General features: G+C 45.1%; 1 protein-coding gene across 2 annotated transcripts in view; it reads left to right on the forward strand.

The window, feature by feature from the left end:
* The first annotated feature begins 408 nt into the window (after window positions 1–408).
* The window catches only part of AGPAT3 (1-acylglycerol-3-phosphate O-acyltransferase 3), a 92,408-nt gene continuing 75,111 nt past the window's right edge, over window positions 409–17,705 (forward strand). The window contains exon 1 of one of the 2 annotated variants that reach the window (XM_048955926.1): window positions 409–540. The gene's annotated coding sequence lies outside the window, so the exon portion shown is untranslated. Of the gene's footprint in view, window positions 541–1,483; window positions 1,602–17,705 lie in introns of those variants that run through there. The other variant, XM_048955915.1, reaches the window with a different exon arrangement.

Below are 17,705 nucleotides of genomic sequence, written 5' to 3' on the forward strand. Positions count from 1 at the left end.
GCTTCTATTAGGTCACTTCCTTCAGTGATCATCTCTTGTTCAGAAACAGAACTTATTTCCCAGGTATAATAATAGCTTATTTAGGGAAAAATGCAAGCTGCGTAATGTGCAACACTTCCATTTTCCTTGTGCCAAACCAGGAGAAGCACAAAAGCAAGCTATTTGCTGGTAACATGAAGGCAAAAATGAGGCTCAGTGCTGGGACTCAGAGAAATTGTACACACAGGGGTCTGAAATCACCTGTGATGTTCTTCAGGCAGCTGCCAGGACTGCTTGAGTTTATGGCAGCCTGCTCTAAAGATACAGCAGGACAGGAGAGCAGCCAAAGGTGTTGTGATTGGACAAGCCGGTGTGGGCTGAGCAGCATTAGATGGGGTTGTCAGAGTTGGCAGAGAAAGGGGAGGATGGAAAGCGCCACACACACCTGACCTCGAGCAGAGCTTCTGCCTCGCGCCGGAATTCGCACACGCCTGGCAGAGAATCCTGCAACAGTAAAACAGCCAATAAAGGATTTAATAGCACCTTAAGTAAACACAGAACGTAAGTATTTGGAAAAACTCAGCGAGCGGTATCTAAAGTAGGTCGAGTTAGCGTGGTCTGAATGCCATGGACTGCAAGGGAAAGAGAGAAGCATTCAGAGCCTCAGTAGCCCATAAAAACGCTGTTTTCCCCCGAGGTCTCTCCATAACCGCTGAGGGGAGCGGCTGCTTTATTCCCATGACCCCGAGTGCACTCTGACTGCTGCTCTCCAGCATCGCTGTCTAATGCAAAACCCGCATTGTGGATCCACGTAGGGTGAACCGATTTTCAGAGGCGATGACACACGCAATTTCAACGACAAGGCTTTGGGAGCCGCGAGCTCTCCTCATCTTCAGAAGTACAAACACACGTCGGCACAAAGAAGGGTAACTTCAGATCCTGGTGTTCTAGCCCGGAAGGCTTCATAGGCTCGTCCCTTCCACGGCACACAGGAGGTGTGCATACTTCAGCGCTTCTCCTCGCTCCAGCCCCGTCCCCTCGCTTCTTCACAGCATTACGCAGCGGTTTCCTGCGCTGAGGAGAATCTCCTTGATCGATCCCTCGCGCTGCCGCCTTCGCGCTCCCATCAACTCGGCGGCCATCGGCCTCCGCGGGGCGGGAGCAGCGGCGCCCCCTCGCGGCCGCATCGGTGGGGAGGGGGAGGGAGTCGGGCGGCGGGGTGTGCTGGGGCGCCGGCTCCAGTGCGTAGCGGGGGGAGCTGCCGTACCGCAGCCCCGCGCTTTGCCCCGACCTTCCTCCTCCGCTCCCCGCCGCCCGGCTCTCCTGCCCCCAGCGGCCCGAGAGGAACTGAACCATCGCCGCACAGGAAGTAGCGGCTGCGGGGAGCAGCGGCGGCGACAGCTGGGGCTGCCGCACTCCATGAGAGAAGCTGCCGGAGCCGCCGCCGCCGCCCGCCCCGCTCGCCCCTTCCCCGCCTCCCGAGGGTCCCGGCGCGCACAGGCAGCTCGCCGCCGCCGCCGTGGGGGCCGCGCGGACAGCAGCAGGCGGAGGCGGGCGAGGCCGGGGCTGGAGGCTGAGACGGGCGCGGGCGGCTCTTCCCGAGGAGGCGGCGGGGACCGCAGGTTGGTGCCGCTCGGCTCGGCGAGGAGGGAGGGAGGGAGCAGAGGGGGGATGGCCGTGCCCGCTCCGCCGGACGCCCCTCTCGCCAGGCCCCGGCTCTGCGGCAGCGCTTTGTGCGGCGGGGCCGGGGGGGGGGGCCGCGCGGGGCCCGGGGAGGTTCGCCGTGCCCCGGCGCTGGGGGGGGTGGCAGGTAAGGGCGGTGGAAAACGAGAGGGTAGTTGTAAGGAATAATAAGGGTAACAATCGGAGAGAAGCGTGCTGCCGGCGAGCTGGGCTGCACCTGGGTGCACCGCTCGCGAGTGGAAAATGGAGAAGAGCGAAAGCCTATCGATCTGAGAGCGTATGGGGTGTTGTTGTGCCTGGATGATGCTGATGGGTCTGACGAGCTGCTAGCCTAACATGCAGGCATCTAAACCAAGGCGTGCACTGATTAGCGCTTTATAGCTTTTATTACGCTGTGTTCTGAGGCAACTTTAGCACTACCTGCTCTGTGCCTCACCTGTCTTTTCTGCTGCTCTCTCCTCTCCTCTCCTCTCCTCTCCTCTCCTCTCCTCTCCTCTCCTCTCCTCTCCTCACTGAGGCAGAGTCAAGAGGCAGAGTTTGCATTTGTCTTGCTGCTCCTTCTTCAAAGTAGCAATGATCTCTGCTGCCCACACCATTCGTCACGTTATCAAACTCATTAATTTCAAGCCCGATATAAACTTGATGGCCTTTGCCCGCTCTGAGGGAAGTACGCAGGGGTCCAAGATCGTGTACTGGCCATGGCTGGGTTGCCAGTAGGTACAAGCCTGTTTGGGAGTGAAGTGGTGGTCCTGGCAGCGTTCCTTGTGTCGTGGCACTCTTGACTTGAGGTCTTTGTTTGAACTGTGAGTCACTGGGAGAAGTTGAGCAGAATCATATTGAGCCATTGATGTGTATTTGTAAAGTTTGATTCCATCAGCGGTAAAAGCCATGCAGTCTTTGTTGATTTTCTTTCGGGGCTGCAGCTGTATTCCAGGTGATGGAGCATAATGGAGGTGTAGCCTGCCCTGAACTTGCTTTGCTGCTGTTCACAAAGCTCCATGCAGTGTGAACAGTTTGAGGCCCCTGGCTCTGAAACATCAATGTTTTGGTCTTTCCTTCCCATAAGAACTTTGACTTTTCATTGACTTATTTGTGCTCTGGTCCTCTTCTCTTTTATTTCTGTTATTACTGAACTTTCAGTATAAAAATTACACACATTAAATTCAATGCCTTTATTCAGACTTTTTGTGAAGACAATCTTGAGGACTCTTTAGGAAAGTTTTATCATCTCCATCTGTATTTCCCATCTCCACCTCTCCAACCTTTAAACCCACTTAAACAGTGTATAGAGCAGTGGGTTTCCCAAGCGTAGCTTAGGTTCAGCCAGCAAGGGGAGCACACCTTGAATAGGAGAATATCCTGAGCTGGAGGAGCCCCACAAGAATCATTAAGTCAGACTCCAGCCTCCACATAGGACCATCTAAAACCAAACTCAGCGTCTGAGAGCAGTGTCCAAACATGTCCTGAACTCCAGCACTGGTGGCCATGCCCACAGCCCCGTGCATCCCGTTCCCTGCCCACCGCTCTGTGGTGCAGCCCCTTTCCCTGACCCCCAGCTGCCCTCCCCTGACGCAGCTCCATGCCGTTCCCTCGGGCCCTGTCGCTGTCACACAGAGCAGAGCTCAGCGCTGCCCCTCCGCTCCCTGTGAGGAGCTGCAGCCGCCATCAGGCCTCCCCTCAGCTCCTCTGCTCTGCGCTGAGCACAGCGAGGGGCCTCAGACACTCCTCACACACCTTGCCCTCAGAGCCTTCACAGCTATGTAACACTCTCTAACAGTTTTCTTCTTTCTCTCTATCTCTGTTTGCAGAAAGACGCACTGTTTTCAAATCATAAGTGATGTTTTGTGTACTTGCAAAATTCTTATTGAGTAATTGGATGTGAACCTTACTTTTTTATGGGGAATTGGTATGAATAAAGCATTGCTGTTAACGAAAATGAGTTCACCTAAATTAAATCTGTGATAGCTATAAATTACCATGGGCTGCTACCATGCCTTCCAGAAAGGCAAAAACCCCAACAAAGGTTGTGTTCTTGCTCTTACGGCTTAGAAGAACACAATTCTTGTTAGGAATGGCCAAGATACTGACAAACGTAATTGGCATTCATAATGGCGAGAAAGTCTTGTTCTTTCAGTGCTCTTAAGTGGTAATACTGATTATTGGTGGGTGTATGTTAGTCCATTTATAGTCAGTGCTTGAACAAAGAGCAGGTAATTGGTACAAGAGATGACAAAAAGCAAAAGGAACCAAATATGTCATTGCATCTCAGACTGTTCCGCTGCCTTCTGGTGCTGAGCCCCTAGTAAGGCTCTTCTGTACATTTGCATTTCAGGCTGATATCAGGAAACTTGCTTGTGGTTAGTTTTTGATAAGTAATCAATATCATCTTTTTGAAGTAAGACTAAAAGGGAGGGAAAGTGGAGGCATTAGAAGGTGTTATCTACATTTCTTGTTTAACTGTGAACAAAAGAAACATGTTCCAAAGCCTCTGCAGTGTATTCAATGAAGATATCCTTCAGAGTGTTAGGTTAAAATCAGTTTGCTATCTAATACATGATCATATCAGGATTCTAGAAGTGAGTCAGCACCCAGGCTGGGGACTGCAAGGATGCAGGCGGCAATGGATAAAAGCTGGATGAGCTAAGAGGGGGGTTGATGCACCAGCACAGTAATTTCTGCTTCCTGTTCTGGTGTATTAATTGCAAAAGTTGAAATTAGAAATGGTTAAAAAGGTAACAAACTCTTGCTTATGTATTATTTTAATTCTCCTGCAATGAGAGCATACCTACAATTTATCTGTAAAATTTTCTTGTTCCTCTCAGTCTAGATATGCTGAAGAGTTTCTAAGACATGACAGTGATGCAACACTGGGCACTGCAGCTGCTGCACTGAAGTCATAGCAAAAGTGAAAGAAATAGCTGTCTTGTTTGTGAAGATCAATCTATGAGCACTACTTTTTGATCCATTTACAACGGCACCTTCTGCTTCTGTATCTTTATTCATAGCTGTCCAACCTTGTCCAGGGCAGACAGCATGACTGTGTGGTTCAGTAGATGGGACAGGAAGCAGGAGGTTTGGGTTCTTGTCCATGTGCTAGTGAATATTCAGTATGGTAAGAAGGAACTGAAAGCCACAGTGACTCCTTTTGTATTCCAGGCCTGTAAAGTCATGTGAAAACAACAGTTTCAGTAGGATAGAGTAGTGACCAGCAGTGCTGGGATACCTTGGTAAGCAAGCAGGGAACTGCTGGGTGACATTTATGATGCAGTTTTCCTTCCTTTTTCTCCAGAAGGTAGCAAAACTATGTGCAGCTCAAACCACATAAGCGCACAGCCCCATTGGTCTGTTGGGCAAAAGAGAGTACTGTTCTCATTCTTCTGTTTCATACCTGTGTTTTATGAGGAAGTTGGTATAATCCTAGCAACTGAGCTTTCCATAAAGACGTTGGTCTTTATCTGAAATAAACCTGGGGGAAGACGGGACTGATGTTGCATCTTGTTGCGTTGCTCTGGGTAGATCAGCCCAGCTGCTCATGTTGGGTTTTTTTGTCTTTTATTTCTTCTCTTTGCTGCTCTCAGACATGCAAATTCTTCACATTCTTCCATGTGTTTTGTAGGGAGAACACACAGTTTTGGGTTGGTGATTCCCCCGAGAGTCAGGAAACTGGAGATCTGGGCTTTGTGAGGCTTACCAAGACAGAGAGAAATGCTGCAATATTACCATTCTCTTTTTTTTGTGCATGCATGTAGGTGCAGGTTCCTGAGTGTAGAGCTGGGATGACATAGTTATGGGAGAGAAAAAACACTGTTGCATCCTGGTTGTGGAATGGAAGCTAGGGTAGCGGCAGGCCCCAGCAGAGTTATTTGTCTTGCAGTAGTATCAATAACTTGTTGTTTGCTTTCCAAACAAAAGATGAGGTCTGTGTCCCAAAGAGCTTAAAGATCCTTTGAAACTTCTTTTTCTAGTGGAAAAGTTAGTTCTCTTGGCCAGCTTCACCTGCCTCTGTCTCAGTACAGCCTTGTTGTCTGGTTGTGGCTGTTGCTTTAGTTTGAGTGTGCCTGGAAAAGTGCTTGTCCTTGAAGTAGGCATTGAGCTTTCTATGTTTTATGAGAATGAAGGGACAGATGGGTTTCCTGTACGTTCCTGTATGCCTCCTATGTATTTGGGCATCTGTGGAAGAAGTGTTTAAAACCTTCAAAATGTTTCTGCATCAGCGTTCAGAGCTCTCTGGTGGTCGGGTGTGAGTATATACCATAGGCCCCTCTCTGTGTGTAGCCGTTCTGTGCTGAGAGACTTCCTCATCTGCTCTAAAGAAAATGGAATGTCTGCATAATTTTTAGTTGTTTTGGTTTCTTTTTCTTTGTTGTTGTTCCCATGCATTAGCATCACTTAGGTAATTATAGTGTGTTTGTTTGGAGCCCCGACAGTCTAAACTGAGTTCTTTATCAAAAATGCAATGTCTCCCTTTTAATTAAGATAGACTAGAACCAGCATTTGAATCCGTCAGTTAAATAGTCAAATTGATGTCTACTTAGAATATATTAATAAACAAAACAAAGTGTATTTCCGACTAAAACATGGCCCAAAGTAAACGAGCTTCTGTGAGGCTTGGTTTTTTGGTGTTGTTTGTTTTGTGGAGAAAATAATGTATTGGTGCTGCATCTGTCACAGATGGACACTTGTGTAAAATTCATGTGCAATCTTTCCAAATTCTGTGCGACGCAAAACAATAGCCACTATTTCTTCTTCAAAGCTCTTCAGAACTGTTAAGTAATCCTTGTGACAACCCTAAGAAGTGGGTATTGTAGTAATTTTTTTATGGATGGCGGAACAATTAACCGGCATTGTCTCCATCTGTACTGCGACAGTGGGATATTCAAAGGGCTCAGAGCTTGGCCTGCCACTGAACCTTGCCATTGTGCTAGCTCTTCCCACTGTAGTGCTACTGATGAAAGCTTGTTACAGATGCAGGAGCTGTCAATATGCAGGGTCAGCTGGAGCATAACTTCCCATTTGGGACGTGGCCACATTGTGCCAGGTCAGACCAGTGCCTTGGGTTTTCTCTGCAGCCTGCCTTTGGTTGCTGAGATCTCTCTTCTCCTCCACCATCACCACCTGTTGCCCTTCCAAGAGTTATAAATGCCACAGCAGATGGTTTGGGGGGAAGCACTCTCTGTAATTACTGCTGCAAGATTTGCCTAAGCTTGACTGCACAAAAAACACTTTTTTTTTCCCTAGAAATTCCAAGTTGTTGGTACTTGAAATGCAGATTTGGTCTTTTCAGTCGAGCACGATAGTTGAAATATGTGCATTATCTGCTGATTCAAAAATGTTCTGTCTTTCATTTTGTAGGACTTTTAACATAACTCATACGGTGATTTAGTGTTATCAATTCTCAGCCTTGGAAAATTCAACTTTCAGTCTTGGATCAGGTTTCAAATTCTTGGTAGTGTTGTAAGCTAGACCACTACGGACCCAAATGTTGATCATGGTTGGCACGCCATTAGATAGTGCAGCTATAATCAGTTTATTTTATAAAGATAAATTTTAAAACCCACTAGCTTGACTGGTAGCATTCCACCAGATTGCAGTGGTAGCATCCTTCCTTCTCCCTGCTGGCCAGAGGTCATAGGTCATTAAGGTTGGAAAAGACCACTAAGATCACTTATTCCAACCATGGACACATCACCACCATGCCTACTGACCATGGCCCTCAGTGCCACATCTTTGCATGGCTATGCAGTTGAGCCATTTATCTGTAATGCTTGATGCAAGTCTTTTTGGCTCTCAGTCGCAGCTGTGATGGATCCAATGCCATGCTGTGTGGTGTACTTTTCTGCGGGCTCCTTTACTCCAAATGCCTTCCTGCACTCTTGTTCTCATTACCAGTGTGTCTGAGCAGAGCTACTCTCATCATTCTGGCGCCTACGGCCCTTGGTTATTAACAACATGGCCAACCTCCACTGTAAATTTGAATGTTAGAGGGATGAAACCAAAGGAAAAGAAAGCAACTTAACTGACATCAAGGAATGAAAATCTAAGGCAAAGCACACAGGCTAACTAAACAGAGTTGTGTTTCCTTTATCACTGGGATCAGTGAATCAAAGTGGTCTTTGATATTGTTTTTTTTCAGGTTTTTATCTTGTCTTTAGCTTTTCTGGCCAAGTCTTGCCCTCCTGGCCTTCCCCAAGTCTGCTCTCCTTAATGAGACTGAGTGCCATTGTCTTTTAGTAGTCTCTGTTTGCTAACTAACCCTTCTGAAATTTGCAAATGTTTCTCTTGTAGAGTTTCCTTGCAGTATCCCTCTGTAGGAAGGACAATTGTTTGAAAAATAAATGTCTCATATACAGCTCATACAGTGGCAAGAATGCTTATGTGATCTCTCTTAAGAACTGAGATTGCTTAAGCTGAAATGTAATGTGCTTTGAGTAATTCACTTTGCTTTTTGCTTTCTCGAGTTCAGTTGTCGTTGACAGTGGAACCTAAACAGGCTAGCTTAGCTTTCCAGTTGCATTTTCCCCAGTGATGGTTCAAGACTTATTACTCCCAAATGCTACTGGATTCCTTCCAAGTTTTCCTGTCCAAATATTCACCAGAAGCCAAGCAATGAGCTCCCCCTCTGCACACACCCACAGTGTATTGAGCTCGTATTTGTGTTTTAAAAACCATGCCGCCGTATATCTTAAAGCATTTCTCCAAGTTACTTCTCACAGCTGTAGCTGTAAGCTGAGGGCCATAACTTTATTCGTGTGAAAAGATTTGGAGTGCACTCTTAGAATGAAGATGTCAGCTAACCATGTATATTTCCATATTAACTGTATATCTGATAGCATAAGCAAGCTGCCCTGGATGAAGCTGTGCCTATATAATAGTCCTCTTGTCAATACTTTTCTGTTTTTAATCTATAAACTTGTGATGGAAGCTGATCAATAAGGAAGTAAACTTTACTGGTTGAAGAGTTTCAGTTAGTCCAACTGTGTATTACAGGGTTTTTACAGTGTACTCCAGTATACTGCTGGAGTGATATGTTGGTGTCTTAGTAGCAATGTCATGCTGGCCAAGGAGAACTGACCTTGGTGGTACTGATAAAATATTTTTTTTTGTACCAAGTTGCACAGTGGGCTTTGTAGCTTTCCAGGATTCAGAGTTATTATTAGCATTACTAGAAAAAACAGGTTTCCTTGTTTTTCCATGTACTTTATTAACTGACATTTGCAGCATCATTGCTGTATCTCACAGTGAAAGCAGCTCTCACCATCACAGAAATAACAGGAGCTGCTGTATGCAACCTGTTACGAGCCTTACCTCTTTCAATTAGTGTGCCCATACTTTTCTCTACAGCAAAAGAAAGTAATATAATCCTTTGCTTTCTTTTTCTCTTATAAAACCCTTTTCTTTCATCTGCACTGGTCCTCCAGATGCCAATTTAAAGGCTCTCTTGATAAGTCCAAATGATGCCATGAATTACCTGGAAGGGTTAGCTATGGATAACTTGGCTTGCTATGCCAGGGAAAGGATGATGTGTTTTTGCTCAAATGAAGGTGACAAAAGCTTTACAGCTCCTGGTGTTGCATTTGGAATTAGCACTGGATGCTCTGTACACCCACAACTGCTGCAAACAAAGGAGCATCCACTGAGGTGCAATTAGGTTTATAATGTCAGAGTGAAGACATCTCTTTTCAGTGAAGAAACCTCCAAAGAGAATGTGAGTTTAGGGTTACTTTAATTCTCACTTCCTGGATTGATTTATTTTGATTAATAACTTTGCCTAGGTGAATTTTTTGATTGAATACTTAAGCAAGCTGAAAGCAAGCTTGAATATTACTGTCTGTCTTAAAATTGTGCTGATACTTCTGTTGTCATCATTACTTTTTACGTGCCTTTATTGAAATTATGGTGCCCTCGTCCTCCTGACCCTCATCCTTTGAGAAAAAGAGGATCCAATTTTTTTGGTGAGAAGCATCTCCTGCATCGTTACTCTGGTACAAGGAGGTATGGTGGGGCAGGTATGTTAGGTGAAGAAATGGCTGTATTTAAAGGTCTGAGTTCAGGCCAAAAAGCTCTAAGAGTGATCTAAAGCATATTGTGCAGTTTGTAAGCCCCACTTACAACCTTACAAATTCAGTAGTAAATGTGAACCTAGCAGTGTTATGTAGATGCTTTGGTTTCATTGGGTGACCTAAAATAACTGAATTAAGCTTTATTTCACCCTCCCCTCCCTCTCCCTTCGCCCCCCTTCCTCCAGCAGGATGTTCCTTTTCTAGTTGGTTGGTATTACCTTTCCCAAGACCTGGCTACAGAGCCATATGCTTGTGCATTCACGTTTCTACCTGATCTGGCTTGTGGAGCAGTGGAATAATGGAGCACTCCTGGGAGCTTTTTGTCACTGAGCAGATAGAGCTGGCTGCTCTACTCCTGTGTGGTTGGCTCCACCCCACTGCTCTGGGAATATGAGCACTGAAAAGCTGCTGGCAGCATCTTTTTCAGTGAGATTGCAATTTAGTTGGTCAGGGGAGGAGCCCATTTGCTGGTGCTCTTAATCCTTCTGATGTAAGAAGAACCACAACAGTTTCACTTTTTGGTGATATCACTGCCTACATTAATTTGTGCCTTCGTGCCTACACTGGAATCTCTTTATTGCTGTTCATTAACTCTGCTAGGCTGGCAGAACATCTAAGAGAAAATAGAGCCTCAAGCTTACCTGTATTCATACCAGTACCTGGCTTGATAGTAACCAGAACTGTAGTGCTTCCACTTAGCAGTTCACCAACTTGAATGTGAGACAGTCTTGCACGGTTGCAAAACAGTCCACAAAGCCTCCTACACCAAAAGAAAGAAACCAGACATACTGGGGTGCATGCACACTGCTGTGCTGATTCTGCATGGCACAAGCAATAGTATGGTGTGCAGCTGTAGGCATTACCTCTAAAGAAACCCTTTTTCCCAAGGGCAAAGCTTTGAGAGAAATGAAAGGAGTCACAGGCAAGTCTAGAAAACATCACCAAAGGGAAGGTTTGCAGAATAATGGGCTTGTTATGTAGATAGCACTTGAAGGTCTACTGTAGAGGAGGCGGGAGTAGTTTTCTCTCCTTGCCCACTGTAGAGAGAACAAGAAGTTATAGGTTTAAGATGCAGAAGGGAGAGCTGGAAAGCTTTGGAAAAAGCTTTCTATTGCCAAATGGGAGTTACGAAATCTCTGATGCTGGAGAGAACTCAGAAAGAGTGGATCTTGGCAGATGCCTCTGGAAAGGGTTGGGGCTTGGGGCTCTTTCTCTGGGGTCTAGAGCACCGTGTCCTTGGTAGGAAGGGCCCCAGTTTTAGATATAGAGAAGGAGAAGCCAAAGAACATAAGTTCTGGCAGCCTCTCCATTCCCCTAACATTGCTGTGTAAAAACGGGTTGGAGGAAGTTGAGAACAAGAAATTGGTGTTCTTAGTGAAGTGAAAGGCGATGGCAAAGCTTAGCTATGAAAGACTGGGGACAGCTGGATGAGGTGACCTCTTGAAATCCCCTTCAGCTGTGCACACTGCCCTTTAATTTTGTTCGAGACTCATGCTCCAAGCCAGCTCTGCTCTAGGATCCTCACATGCTGTAAATTCCAGCACAGGGCAACATTCTGTGCATCCCAGACTGAATGACTCTGGGAAGGGTATCAGTGTTTTCACTCTTATGGCAAGGGGTCCTTTCACATAGCAGCCACTTCATGTCTTCCTTTGTAAATGTATGGAAACAATTCGCTTGTGGTCCATGTGTTCTGTGCAGAAGGCAAAGCAAAGGATGACGTGTTGACCTCGCGGATCAGCCTCAAGACTGGAGCCTGAATGCGGTTACTGCAAAGACCTTTGTGTCCATTTCTTTTGTTTTGCCATTTTTCATCTGTTCAGCTCTCAGTAAATTTCTGTGGCACCAAATTAATTCCCGACAACCGGTCAGAATAACTTAGAGTTGCTCAGGCCACAAGCTGTAACTACCAGCGATGTGTGGAGAGCACTAAACAGAAGCTGAAAGGCTGGGTAACCCTCATTCAGAAGCTAGCCAGCTTGTGCCCTCAGAATTTCAATGCAAGCGCTGATTCTTGTTCTGCTCGCCTTTTTGGCATCACAGCCATTGCACAAGCTGGTGGGTGCTGGAGTAGTTTTGCAAAATGATAAGTGATGAATTAAAATCTGAGTCAAGTTTCTGGCTCCCTGTGCTGACGAATGAGCATTAGAGATGATGTAACAGAAAATTATGGGCTGTGATGGTCTGTCACTCTGTGTGAACAGAAAAGAAACATTAACCAGCTTCGTGAAATGCTTTCTTTTATGTGTGGTGTGCCCAAGTTGTTTGGCAGGATATATGGTTTTTGCTTGTTGGTAAAACACAAGTGATCTAGGATGCTCCATGCAAGGAACTTCTTGTTCGTTGTGTTCTTTCCGCAGCAATGGCCAATGCCTAACCTTGGCATCACCGAACTGTCGTCAGCTGCATCTGAGGAACTCGTTGAAAGTGAGGATATCTCTAATGTAAATGAGAGACAGCTTGCTTCCTTAGGACTATGAGGAGTTTCAGTCTTCCTGTCGCTGACTATAGTGCAAATGCCTAGGTAGGAGAGAGAGAGAAGAGATAAATTAAGCCTCTGCTGAGTGACTCAATAGCTTTTGTACGAGTTTGTAACATGCTGCTTTTTAAAATGCCATATGTTCTTATGAGAGGGGAGCCCCGCTGGGTTCTTGCCTTAGTTCCAGAGTGCCCTTAAAATGTGATTTGTGGGTAGTACAGAGTGTCTGGTATGTGGAACCCGTGTCTCGGAAAACCATGTTTGTTTGTTTTTTTAACAAATAACATAATAATTGGAATTCACAAATACATTGTAACCCAGTGAAATTACTCCGGGAGTGAAGATGTAAATGACAGAAAGCTGGTGCTTGTTCCGACAGAGCAGAGTCTCCTCCTGAGCTTTGTGCTTCTGTACCTGAGAGTAATTGTTGAACAAATTAAAAGCCTGCTGCACTGATACGGATCCTGTTTGCAGCTGTGTCTGTCCTAGGGCAGCTATGTTTAACAGGTTCTAACAGTGTCAGACACACACCATTGGATGTATTTCCCCCCCCCCCCCCGCAGCTGAATTCTTAGCAAGGAGAAGGCAGATCTGCTCAGACAGGTGGATTTATGCATATCCATCTTATCCTGATCTCCTGGTGTAGTTTTCTCTTGCTCACCTCTTCCTCCTCTTCCTTGTTTCATTCCACTTACTGTGAGTTTCGTCAGAGCTCTTTCTTAAGCATTTAATTCAGTCGCCAAATTACAGTAACGAGCAGGTAAGTTTAATGCTGTGCTGCATGACAGATGAAGTCGTGCTTAATCTTGGTCTGCGTATTTGATTTTTGTACTTGTGGTGTAATTGGATCAGATTTTCTTAATTCTCCCTGTAAATGTTTTGTACTGACAATAGGAGAGAATGGAGGAGCATGGAGGGAATGAGCAAGACTGAACTACTCCCACGTTTTGTTAGATTTGTGTCTAGGTGTGTGTTGGCTGATGATGAGCGATGCTGCCAGGAGGTTCCTCGCCCAGCAGTCTCCTCTGTCAGGGTTTCTGTGGCTGACTGGACCTCAGCTTCATGGCTGAAGAGTAAAGGAAGGCCCACGTGGCATTGGTAACCTCAGGGACTTCTCTAGGCCTAACAGCACGCTGTGTTGGTACTGCTGGTATTTCTTAGCTGCAAACTAAGCCAGCAGGGCTTGGGGAAGGGTCTTGCTAAAGAGGAGGTTATGGAGGAAATGCTGAGAGGGAAGGCTGTACGGAATCATTTGTTTTGCCTGTTTCTTTCTTGGACTGCTTCACTCTGGACTCCTGAAGCAGATCTCTCCTGGCCTCTCTTTACAGCTTCTCTCATCTCCTTGGTGGAAGTGAGTTTAGATCTTGAATCTATTTGTCACATATCCATGCACATCCCTGGAGATGCTCAATGCTAGGTTGGATGGGGTCCTGAGCAGCCTGAGCTGCTGCGGGGCAGCCCTGCCCACGGCAAGGAGTTGGAACTAGATGGGCTTTAAGATCCCTTCCAAACCCAAACCATTCTGTGATTCTATGAAATTCCTCTTTTCTCCACCATGTGCTCATTGCATTGTCTCTGCTTCTTCCTCCCTTCCACACCCAGCTGAGAAGCTTCCCAGCTCCCAGAGGATAGGAAGAAGCCTCCCAGAGGATGAGAGGGCAGAGCTCTTCTTTAGTGGGCTTCTGCAAGTGTATGAGGGCCACTTCCCTTTTTTTTGGGGGGGGGATGGCAGTATCTCTGCTTTTTTTTCTAGGGAGTCCTAGTTTGCTGCTTCAGATCTGGATGCAATTCTAAATTATGGAGAGATCCTATCTTAAGACTTGTTCAGATGTTAACTGTTCTCACAGTTCCAGTGATGGAAGTGATAGCTTCTGCACACACTGAGGGAGTTGTGTAAGCTTGCTAAAGACCCTGGTTACGTTGGCCAGTTCTCTGCTGCAGCTTTTTTGGTTATATGATGAGAAGTTATTTCAGGAACAAGAATGTAATCGGGTCAAAAATCAAACTTCAGCAGAAGCTGATCTGTTGTGCATAGGTATGTTTTGGTTGCCGGGCATTGCTCACGATAGAAGTTGGAAGAATCATTCAACTTCATTTCTCCCAGTGGTCTTTCCTGCCTGCAAATAGTGGCTTTCCTGATATGATTTCATTTCAGACTGCTTCACGCTGGTTTCTGTTCTGTACTAAATGTACATTTGTCTGTCTATCACAAATGTTTTGGTGAAAATAATAAAACCCAAAGAGGAGCAGAAATATTTCCTTTTGCCTTTGTGCTTTTTTTTCCCTGTATAGATTAGCTGTGGCTATGTTTTGTTATGACCTCTTTCTTTCCTAATATGGGTTTGAAATTCACACTTCTGCCACCGAGCAGAGGAAATTTAATAAAACACTCAGGTAAGATGAGGTAAAGATGTTGGAGTCTTAAGTCATGCTTCTGTCATATTTGTGATGTCATGGTGCTTCCCATCTATATGGGAACTGCTGAGTCACGGCCTGAACCCCTGATTGATCACCTGAGGCGAGCACTGAGTCAGCCATGGGAGCACAGCTGAAGGCAATTCACCTGTGCTGCAGGAAGGGGTGGAACCTGGCTCCCCCTCTCCTAGACCCATTTAAGAGCTGACTACCAGTGTGAAAGGATCTCTTCTGGAGATCCCTCCTCTGGAGTTTTGCAGTGAGCCCAGGGTGCGTGTAAGCTTTCTAACTATTCTTTTTTTGTGATAGTGTGCTTTGCCAAACTCTCTTGTTTATTTCATAATTATAACATCTTTATATTCATTGACTATACACCATCTGTAATCTCAATGGCGTTGGAATGCCTGCATAGAAAATGCCTTCAGAAAACGTGCATATCGGGTAGTTAATGCTTTTGGTACCTAGAAAACATGCTTTTGAGTTTGTGATGTGTACTTTTACATATTGGAGCCTTATCTTGTTCTAAATAAAAAGAGAATCTGCTCTGGTGTCTTGCGAAGTGATAATGGGAAATAGTGTACATGAACCAGTGGACTGTATAGGAGTAGAGTTACAGCACATCTCTTTACATGCTGTAAAACAAAGTCTTTCTGTGCTGCCATCCTCTGTTTGCCTTCTGCGCAGCTCAGTTTTAGTATGCGGTCTTTCTCCCACGATCGCTATTCTCAAAGTTTCAGACCTATACCATGTAAAGTGTTTCAAATACTTGCTTTGAGGAAGCAACTCTTTTTTTTTTTGTGCACTGAAATCATGTGCCCTTGCATTAAAGGCACGTGCTGAAAGGAAGTAGGAAAGTGTACTGGGCTGGGACTAATCACAGAATCATAGAATGGTCTGGGTTGGAAGACACCTCAAAGATCATTGTTTTCTCTGGGTTGCCATCCACCAGCTCAGACTGTCCACAGCTTGGAATACCTTCAGGAATGGGGTATCCACAGCTTCCCTGGTCAATCCAGTTATCACTTGTACTGGTAGGGCGACTCAGGTGTCTGAGCATCTGATGTCATTTTAGGCACTTGATATTTCTGAAAGGAGATTGTGGTGAGGTGGGGATCAGGCTCTTTTTGTGTGTAAATTGTGGTAGGATTAAAGGGAATGGCCTCAGGTTGTGCTAGGGGAGGTTCAGGTTGGATATAAGGAAAAGCTGTCTCAGAAACAGTGGTCAGACACTGGAATAGGCTGCCCAGGGAGATGTTTGAGTTACCATCCCTGCACGAACACCTGGCGGTGTTCAGGAAGTGTTTAGATGTTGTACTAAGGGACATGATTTAGTGGAGAAATGGTGGTGGTAAGTGGATGGTTGGACTGGATGATCTTGGAGGTCTTTTCCAGCATTGGTGATTCTGTGATTCTTTTGGCATGGAACCACTCTCCTAGAATATAGGTTTTCCAGTGGTCTGGTGTCACATTAGCTTGTCCCTCAAAGATGTCATGGGTATACCTTGGAAATGTTTTAAAATGGCATTGTTGCCTATGTTTAAAAACAGAGAACTCCTCTGTAAGTGTTGGTAAAAATCTCAAAGCTGCAGCTTTTTATCTGCTTGGTAACCTGGAAGAGTTCATCTTCAACAGACCTTTCCTCAGACCTCAGTTTTGTTCATCTCCCTGCCTCATCATTTGTATTTAAAGCCCAAACTGAAAGAGCCAATAAGCAAATCTGACCGTGGGGCAGCATGTGGATTCTCTTTAAGTTACTTGACTCTCACATAGATGTAACTTAATTGCTATGAGATTACTTATTGAAGGTTGAATGGATGGTTTGAAAAGTTGAATCCGTGGATTCAACACTGCAGAAATCCAGACTTCTGAGCAGTTAAACAGTGTGGCTTCAAAGATGTATGGGTTTATGGGTCTGTGAATGCTGCAAACTTCAATATTTTCATTGTTGACAGGATCAAGATTTTTTACTATATATTAAATAGTGTCTAGGCAGCTGAGCAAAGTAGAGTCTGATTGTTTGCTTTCTTCCCTATTCCTGGCTGGCAGTATCATGGCTGTTTTAATGAGACGGTCTTTATCCTAACAGAGGCATGCTGTTTGACAAATTGAGCAAGGTAGGGAATGGCTTGTGGGCTTTGTTCAGTGTTTCCCACTGCCCTCAGCACTGTCCTTCTAAACAAATAACATCACTGTGTGATAGCTTTGCGATAAATCTGGTGTTTTAAAGAACCAAAAGAAAATATGATCAGTGGTTTCTAGCTTTGGAAAAAATAATTGTCATGTGAAGAGCAAAATAATTCCCTAGTAAAAATTATTAGCATCTCTGTGCTTTCCGGTCCTTCCTGATTCACCTAAACACTTACAGTCATTTACATTTAAGTCCTCTTGATTTCAAGATTTGTGTCCTAAATGCAGCTACTTTTTATTGCAATTGTCACGATCATCATCCGAGTTTGAAATACCATTTGTGAATGAAGGAGCCATAATTATCAAAACACCTTATAATAGAAAGTGCAACCCCTGTCTTGAGCTGTGGAAGAATCAGTGTTGGTATTAAGAGAAAACCCAGCCTCTGAACAGTGGTCTCATCTATGATGCAAAATCAGGGTAAGACTTGTGGAGTTGTGAATATTGTTGATCTAGGTGTCTGAATGTCTATCAGAAATTTAGGTGATGCAAGCTATTTGGTTGCTAAGCATTTCAGTTCTAATGAAGGAAAAAAACCAAGCAAACAAGCTCCCCCTGTCCTAAACCCACAACCAACAACAAAACTAAACAACATGGGTGTATGCAGGTGCCTGTAAAATAACTACACAGATTTAATTGCTCAGTATTTTGAGAAAGCATTTCATGTTTTAAATACATGTCCAGAAAGAAAGAATGCATGCAGTAGAAGGAGAAAAGGCATGTATTTGTTTGTTTGTTTTTATAATAAGCATATATTCCTTTTCTTTCTCTCTCTTTCTTTTTAATCCAGGTTATTGGACAGCTGAGAAGCAAGCATTCTTTCCTTTAGGGGTGCATGAAGTGCTGCTTATAGTTGTAGTTGGTATGTCTGACTTCAGAATGAGATGCTGTGTGCTTGTTTT

The sequence above is a fragment of the Lagopus muta genome, chromosome 1, assembly GCF_023343835.1.
Source record: "Lagopus muta isolate bLagMut1 chromosome 1, bLagMut1 primary, whole genome shotgun sequence".
Lineage (NCBI taxonomy): Eukaryota > Metazoa > Chordata > Aves > Galliformes > Phasianidae > Lagopus > Lagopus muta.